This window comes from Bos grunniens, chromosome 20, assembly GCF_055505025.1.
Source record: "Bos grunniens cultivar Pamir isolate PY7600 chromosome 20, Bosgru_T2T1.0, whole genome shotgun sequence".
In the NCBI taxonomy this organism is placed as follows: domain Eukaryota; kingdom Metazoa; phylum Chordata; class Mammalia; order Artiodactyla; family Bovidae; genus Bos; species Bos grunniens.
In genome coordinates, this window is record NC_141184.1 from 67,145,301 (window position 1) to 67,154,022 (window position 8,722).

The 8,722-nt window shown below is 45.6% G+C and overlaps 1 protein-coding gene across 3 annotated transcripts in view; it reads right to left on the bottom strand.

Moving 5' to 3' along the window:
* Positions 1-5,812, bottom strand: part of CREBRF (CREB3 regulatory factor) — a 60,798-nt gene extending 54,986 nt beyond the window's left edge. Inside the window, exon 1 of one of the 3 annotated variants that reach the window (XM_086362181.1) lies at positions 5,671-5,812. The gene's annotated coding sequence lies outside the window, so the exon portion shown is untranslated. Of the gene's footprint in view, positions 1-4,120; positions 5,434-5,670 lie in introns of those variants that run through there. The other 2 variants (XM_086362182.1, XM_086362183.1) reach the window with 2 other exon arrangements.
* Positions 5,813-8,722: the final 2,910 nt, after the last annotated feature.

Sequence of the window (8,722 nt, forward strand, 5' to 3'; positions counted from 1 at the left end):
GTTAGGACTTGGTGCTTTCACTGCCAAGGGCCCCGGTATAATCTGTGTGTGGTCAGGGAACTAAGATCCTACAAGCCACACAGTACAGCCAAAGAAAGGAGTACAGTGTATCTTTCAAACAAGAGTACATCTACCTTACCGCCAGTGTCTCCCTACACGGTCAAAGAGCATTTTAAGTTTTGTTTTCATTTCTCAGTGAATGGCACATATAAAACAGAAGGAAAATTGCACCAGGAATAGCGTATAGCAGTCAAAGTAGGAAATTTATCTACAAAATAAAAGGGGGAGCTTCAATTTGCCAAAGCAAAACATTACTTGGAAGAAAGCGTTAAGTGTTTCACAAGGAAACTGAAGGACAAAAAACAGCAAGCTCATGATGCTCTCACGAGAAACTTGTCAACGTCAACAATATCGAAAGATAAGTAAGTGAAAACATGACTTTGTAACAAAACATGTAAATATGGTTTGGGTGTTGTCCAAAGGACAGAATGACAGGATGATCAGAGTTGCTGGAAATTAGTGAGGAAATGAATAGCTCAGAAGGCTGCTGGGGGTGAAGACTTCCAACACGAATTTTGGAAGAAATGTCATGAACAGCTGAAAAGGCTTACAAGGCTCAGCTAGCAACGGAATGAGATAGTACTGCATTCACAAAGTACCACTGCGTGTGTGCTAAGTCACTTTAGTTCTGACTCTCTGTGACCCTATGAACTATATAGTCCACCAGGCTGCTTTGTCTATGGGACTCTCTAGGCAAGACTACTGGAGTGAACTTCCATGCCCTCCTCCAAGGGATCTTCCCAACCAGGGATCAAACCCTTGTCTCTTGTGTCTCCTGCACTGGCAGGCAGGTTCCTTGCCACTGTGCCATCTGGGAAGCCCACTGCAGTCCCCTGCATCAAACTCTCTCCACATCTAACCCAAGTTATTGGGATACAACAGACTTATTAGCAAGAATGATTTTACATATTTCTCCGTAAAGGGACCCTTGCTATGTAGATGAATAATTATCCCAAACATCTAAGAAGAAATTTTGCTCACATTTGTCAAACATCTAGAGACCAAGTGTGCCAAGAGCTAATGACAAATTCACAGGACAAAGAACAAGGTTTTTGGTTGCTGTTTTCCTGGAAGGAGTACTTGAGTCTAACTAATGGAATGTACCTAACAACAGCAACAACAAAAAATAAAGGGATTTTTAAGAAATCATCGAAAAAAAAAAAAAGAAATCATCAAAATAGTTTTTCTTAAAAAAAAAGGGTCAATTTTAACATGTAGACTTTTTGTTTGAGGAGCAGATGGGGACTAATTACTCCCTTCCAACCCCAAGGTCTCTACTAATAGTAGACTGAATTCACTGCCTTCTATCTAGAAGTTTTTAGCAATCTACTCACATGGATGGAGGAGCCTGATGGGCTGCAGTCCATGGGGTCACTAGAGTCGGACATGACTGAGTGACTTCACTTTCACTTTTCACTTTCATGCACTGGAGAAGGAAATGGTAACCCACTCCAGTGTTCTTGCCTGGAGAATCCCAGGGATGGGGGAGCCTGGTGGGCTGCCGTCTCTGGGGTCACACAGAGTTGGACACGACTGAAGTGACTTAGCAGCAGCAGCAGCATTTATTTAAGCAGTTCAAAAACACTAAAAGGTGTTAGGCACTGGGGATACAGAAATAAGAGGAAGACTCTGACCTCAGGTTGCTCGCTGTTAAGTAGGTAGGGAAACACTGTAGAGTGCAGAAAGTCCTAATAAAAGAGAAACTGAGAGGCAATCACTAACAGAAAGAAAATTAAATACGTATTTGCTAGGTGGTTTCAAGCAAACCCGAAGTATTAGCATATTCAAAGTACAAGAGTTTGAGAATAATTAACAATTTCCCAATAGTCCTGTGAAATAGAAAAAAAATCACTAATCCTTACCATTAACAAACTAATAAACTGAATCACTCATAGTCACCCCGGCAAACATAGGTTAACCAGAACTAGAAACGAGACTGAAGGCCACAGGATGCGTTTTGGTTTTAAGAGGTCAATATATTCTCTTTTCTAAATTTTCATGCTCACCCTGAAATCCAGTTCGAATCAACAAGACTGGTGAAATACTACATAAAAACAAAATAGAAAGCTACACATGAAAAAAGTACTTGCCTGTGTAACATTTTTAGTTATGGCATCTCCACTTCAGTGGGCACTTAGCACTGATATTTTCCAAGGAAGGGGAGGGGGGCAACCTACATTTTGGCGGTCTGGTTTGAAAAAGCACCCTATCCTATTTAGGGAATTCTACAAAGAGCTCAGGCAAAAACAAACAATGTGGCTCCCAAATTACATGTATGATATATATAAGATCTATGTGTGGTATCTGTTCACTCGACCAACTTCTCTCCAAATAGTTAACACACTAAGGTTCTTAGATACATTTTAAAGTCAAATTTTTTCAAACAGAATGCATCTCTAAAATAAATAAGACTTGACATTCCCACATTTGGTTTAAACAGGTTTTCAGGAAGACATCTATTCGCAAATAAAAATGCAGAATAAAATGTAGACATGTGGTCTTAATCTAAAAGTTCTTCAAGGCATGAGATACATACATTCTGCAAGTGCTCAAATATTACCCAAAGTTCATGTTTATATACGATGCAATAACTTAACATCCAAGTACTTAAAACCCAGAGACTGATGTCTTGGAACATGGGTCGACAGACAAACTACAGCCTTCAAATATAGCCTGTTCTTATAAATAAAGTTTTATTGGATTATAGCCCCAAACATACTGTCTATGGCTGCTTTCATGCTACAATCTGCAGACCCGAGTAGGTGTGACAGACACTACATGGCCGACAAAGCATAAATATTTACTACTCCATCCTATACACAAAGTCTGCACAGGTTACTCTATCTTAGAATCATTAGAATCAATGATCTGACAAATTTATGTCCAGTCCAAGAGTTCATCTACTCTGAAAGCTGAACTACTGAATATGGTAAAAGAGGATTTGTCCCCAAAACATCCAAGTACAAACCTACACGGAAAGAAACCTCTGCTGAATCACTGAAAGTCATGTAGTTGTCAATCTACACCAAAAATTAAATTTTAAAAGCAAACGGTGAAAAAAATAAAAGCAAACGGTGAATTTAGTTCACAATCTTTTAAAACTTTGCTACAGTAACAGAATCAACATGCACACTCACTGTGCTTTCATTGTCACTTGTACTTAGCTCACCACCACCAGGAGACATACTAATTATTCCTTTATTACTTACACTTGCATCCAAGAACCTACGCACATTAAACTAGTAAACCAAGACATCGTTTCTGGAAAAGTTTGTTTCCCTGTCATGACAGAGAATGGGATGGTAAGTGGAGGTAATCTCTTCTTCTAGATATATTTAGCCCTTCTATGCTTATTAGTCTAAAAATTCCAAAGATGCTTTATTAATCACATAAAAAAGTTACATCCAAATAAGTCTTGTTGAATCTATTTGTCATTCTTAGAATAAGACAAAATAGGCGAGCAAATACTTTCATTTGCCATAAAAATTATATTTAACAACTCGAAGTCTATCAAATAAACAGGATTTATATTTTTATATATCCTTAACAGAACCGTGAGTCAATCATATCAAATACAGAAATCGATAAACCATTTATTTACCAATTATTTTTCTCTAGTTAACAAAATAGGAGATAATTGCAAATTCCTAAATACATACAGTCAACTCTTGAATAGCCCCTCACGATATACCTAAGGCATGTTCCTGAGGATAAGTGTTTAACCAAAGATGCATCAACAGCCTGGTACCCTTGAGAATACCAAGAGAGTCACAGGTTGTAAGGTGATGTTAACAAAGAACTAAATTAAGCATCTAATACGGCCGACGTGATGCCAAAATAATGATAAAACAAAGTAAAATAAGTGATTTTCTAATTACTCATACCATTCCTCTTTCATCTTTGGTGTTTCTCCTAGCTATTTTGGATTACAAGAAAATGGGAAAAAAATATTTAAAAGTACAACCAAGTGACAATCAGTTTACCATAAATCACAAGATTTATACAGACGACTCATTTTTTGCTTTTTTAAAAGCAGTCAGATCTTGATCCTATTTCTCACCTGCAGGGTATTCCCAAGACAAGAGTCCTAAAGAACCTTCAAACCTAAATAATTTTCTCAAGACTAAGTTTTCTCATGAAAGTATATTTAAGGGTTATCAATTTATGTAAGCAGGAGGGGCAAATTACTACCAGGACCAGGGCAAGCACGAAGGGCCTGATCTTTAGAAGGTATCCTGATGAAAAAAATGGAGACCCCGCCCAGCCCTTAACTTTCTCGGCTTTTCTAGTCCTGGTCTCCTCCGTGTAAAATCCAAAAAAAACAGAACTTCCTCCTCACTGCCTCCTTCTATCCGGGGCCTGGTGCACAAATTCAGACCGCTAGTTATCCAAGTACCTTCTTAAGGCACTCTTAAGGCTCCAGCTCGCTCAGAAACAGCAAAAAGGTTTGCCTTCTTGGGTTAAAGGAGGGCAATTACAGGGTTTGGCGGCCGGGTTTGTCAGGAAGCTTAAAGCCGAGAAAGAGGGAGAACCCAGAAACTGAGCTCCATCTACTCCCAGGAACCATCCCCAAGGGGCGGCTAGACTGCCCTCGGTACTTCCCTGCCTCCTCTGCTCGGGTGGGGAGAGCGGTGGGTCAGGGTGAGGCTCCCCTGAGCTACTTCATCGTCCCCTCGGACTCGCCTTCGGACACCCGAAACGCCCCCGGCCCGGTTCCCTTGCCCTTTGCCCTGTCTCCTCCCCTCTCAGTGACCCACCGCCACCGGTCCCCTCCCATCTAACATGGCCGCCCCACCCGGCCCACCCCCGACACAGCCTAACAAATGGGGGGGGGGGGGGTCCCATCACACCGCCTCCCCCAAGCCCATTGGCGCGTCAGCCTCCGTCTGCCTGCTCCATTGGATGGCAGCGTCTGCCACTCTGCGCCGAAAGCTCCGCCTCCAAGCCGCTTCAAGCTGCTTTGAGAAGACATATAAACAAATCCCGGGAGGGAGGCCCCTCTCGGCAGTCACTGGGGCGGGGACGAGAAGGGGGAGCGGCTACCCCCGAGACACCCCTGCCTGGACCCCCCCAACCGCAGCCCGCGCCTCCTCGTCTCCTGCCAGCCTGGTTCCAACCTTCGTGGCCCCGGCCCTTCCTCACACGCCCCTCTCTCTCCTCCTCCCCCGCCAGCCTCGCCTCCCCTCCCTTCCCCGGCCCCTCCCACCCGCTCGCTTCTCTGACAGGCCGGTTGCCGGCTGCCACGGCCCCGGGCTCCGAGGTAGCGGTAAAGGGCCAGGAGGCCTGGCAGGGCGGACGCTCAGTACTGCCCACCCCTGGCCTAGCCTGCCGTCCGCCCGTAGGTCCCTCTACCGCTGCCCCGCGCTTTTATATAACCGTCCCGGGCCGGGGGTGGGGGAGGGGAGCCGGAGTCCCCGTGACCGGCAGGCGGCAGCCTGCAGCCCGCGCGCCCCCAGACTCGGTCCTAGTCCCGGCCCCCGCCCCGTGCCGACCCGGCCCGGAGTCCCGGCGCTGCCGCCTCTTAGGCCAGCGGCCCTCCTCCGCCCCCCGCCCGGCTCGTCCCCTAGCCCAGGCACCTGCGGGCTCCGGGCGGAGGGCAGCGGACCTCACCTGTGGGTGTGGGGGCGGCTCAGGCGCTGGGTCTGGTTCCACTGCAGGGGCCGCGGCCCCTCTCCATGCTGCCTCGGGTTTGTTTTGTTTATGTCCTTCCTGACGGGTTCCCGGAAATCGCGTGACTCGCCCCCCTCACGTGGGCCGCGGCGAGGAGGAGGAGAGAGGCGGGGGCCCGCCGGCCTCGGGCCAATCGCGAGGCGCCCTGCAGCTCGGCCAATCAGGAGCTCGGGCCGGCAGAGTACCCCTATCACATGACGCGGGAGGGGCGGGTTGCCGGGAAAAACCAGGAAGAGGGGGCGGAGCGGGGGCTAAGCTTGTCGCTGCCGCGTGGGCGTGGGCCGTCTCTGATACTTAGCTACATTTGCACTTGTCCGGGATGTTTTGTTTTCAAATACTTTCACGTCCAGCATTATATCTAATATTACAACTACGCGGCGAGGCCTGAAATGCCCGTATGCCCATTTTACAGTTTAAGTTCACTGAAACTTGAGGGAAGCTACGAAAACGGCATTAATTTAGGAGGGGGATTGATTGCATCCAGTGTTTTATGAATGTCCACAACAACCCCGTCTGAACCACTGAATTCAGTGAGAAACTGACCTTGCCTGCAGCTGTTCGTTCATTCAACTTATTGCGCACATTTGCTCTAGACACTGGATTTCGTGCATCTTTAAAACGGCGTTATGTACACAATCGTACATACAGAATGCTACTAGAAGCGCCTAGACAAACAAGCCTATATAACACTTTGACCTGAGTGTTTATGTGTGTGTATGTTCCCTAAATCTGTTCATAATAACACTCAGTGGTAATACACAAATTTTTTAGACGGGGAAATTAAGGTTCAGAAAAGTTAAGTTACTTGCACAAGGTCAAGCAGCTTGTAAATGACCCAGCTGAGACTAGAACCCAGTCCTGTCATCACAGCCTGTGCTTCCAGGCTGCTCTTTATGTTTCTTAAGGGCCCAGAATTCGTCTTCTGAGCACAGTACAGAAATATGATTTTAGTAAGCAAAAGGAAAGGAGGATGTGGGAACAGAAATCCTTGGCCAGATTCCTTTAGGATGCCAGTTTTCTCTTAGGAGTAATTGTCTTTGAAAAAAAAGGTGGCTTCTCTTTGCACACATGTAGGGAAGTAATAATGTGAGTGTCAAAACCACACTTTTGAATCAGACTTTCATAGACCATAAGCTTCAAAAGGACAAGGGCCAGCCTATATTGTTCATCTTCTACCTTTCATGCCTGGCACATGGTCATTAAGTACTGGTTGAATAGCAATCTGGGTTTGAAACCTTGTTCTACTGTATGTGAGCCAGAACAAATTATTTAACCTCTGTGCGGCTCCTCTGTAAGTACCTCATGGGGTTGATATAAGAACTGAGTGAAAAAATTCATATAAAGCACTTACCATAGTGTTTCACATAAAGTGAGCACTTAATGAATGACAGTATGATTAGACTGTTTCAAGTACATCATTTAGAAGATCCATAGCAGACTAAATAGCAAGAAAAGATAGCTCTAGGCTTACTTTTAGTAGTTTGCTGCTAAGTCGCTTCAGTCATGTTCGACTCTGTGAGACCCCATAGACGGCAGCCCACCAGGCTCCCCCGTCCCTGGGATTCTCTAGGCAAGAACACTGGAGTGGGTTGCCATTTCTTTCTCCAGTGCCCGAAAGTGAAAAGTGAAAGTGAAGTCGCTCAGCAGTGTCTTGACTCTTTGCCACCCCATGGACTGCAGCCTACCAGGTTCCTCCATCCATGGGATTTTCCAGGCAAGAGTACTGGAGTGGGGTGCCTGTGTAGTTTAGCAGCTACTAAAATACTTTTGTACACAATGTTAATAGGTAAGGCTATGTAGGTACCAAAGAGGAAATTAAATCTTCCCTCTGTATCCTTCAAAATGAAGTGAGGGAATGAATACTTTCCCTATTGCACAGGAGATGCGTGCATGCATGCTAAGTCACTTCAGTTGTGTCTGACTCTGTGCAACCCTATGGGCTGTAGCCCACCAGGCTCCTCTGTCCATGGGGATTCTCCAGGCAAGAATACTGCAGTGGGTTGCCATGCCCTTCTCCAGGGCATCTTCCCCACCCAGGGATTGAACTGGTGTCTCATGTCTCCTGCAGTGGCAGGTGGATTCTTTACCACTAGCGCCACTGGTAGCAGGATTTTAATTATTTTCTTGAGGCCAACACTTTGTTAGTCACTAAGTCATGTCCAACTCTTTGCGACCCCATGGATTGTAGCCACCGGGCTCCTCTGTTTATGGGATTTCCCAGGTGAGAATAGTGGATTGGGTTGCCATTTCCTTCTCCAGGAGATCTTCCCGACACAGGGATCAAACCCGAGTCTCTTGCACTGGCAGGTAGGCTCTTTACCGAGTCCCTGGGGGAAGCTCCAGGGCTAAGATACCACCTTCTAATTTTCCATGTCAACTGGAGTTTAAAAACGAAACCCCAATAGAAAAACTAGCTTGCGAAGTATGAGCCAGGTTCCTCTCACTCATTCATGAGATTCATGCATTAAATCTCCATGGAATACATTACAGGTGACCCTCACTTGTAATACCACGTTTGGAGAAACTGCAGCAGATGGTTAGCTCTTCCACCGTTACTGCCCTTTGAATACAGGTATTGTCACCTCCTCTCCTGGGCAGCAGTTTCTTGAGCTCAAGGAGGACCCAGATTCTTTTCACAGCAGGAGGCTCTGCCCACTGAAAGCTCTTACTAGTGAATTACGTTGTATTCCCGCCTTTGCATCTTCTGTTGTCTTGGAAAGGACAGACTTTTGGCTAACAGAGACCTTTCCATCAAGGTTTATTAATGGCTGTATCCTGCTCTGAAGTGAATGAAATCACTGACTCCTAATTGATTTGTTTCTCTGAGTTTTATCCTGCCAGATTGTGCCACAGTCAAAGTTGGCAGGGAGTTAGGACTCTGGAATAGCATTGCTTTGAGTTTCAGAAGGCTCTTCTTGTTCTAGTCACAAGTGGTAACAAAAGGCCATCACCACTTCCAACATGCTTGACCTTGATACTGGCAGAATCATTT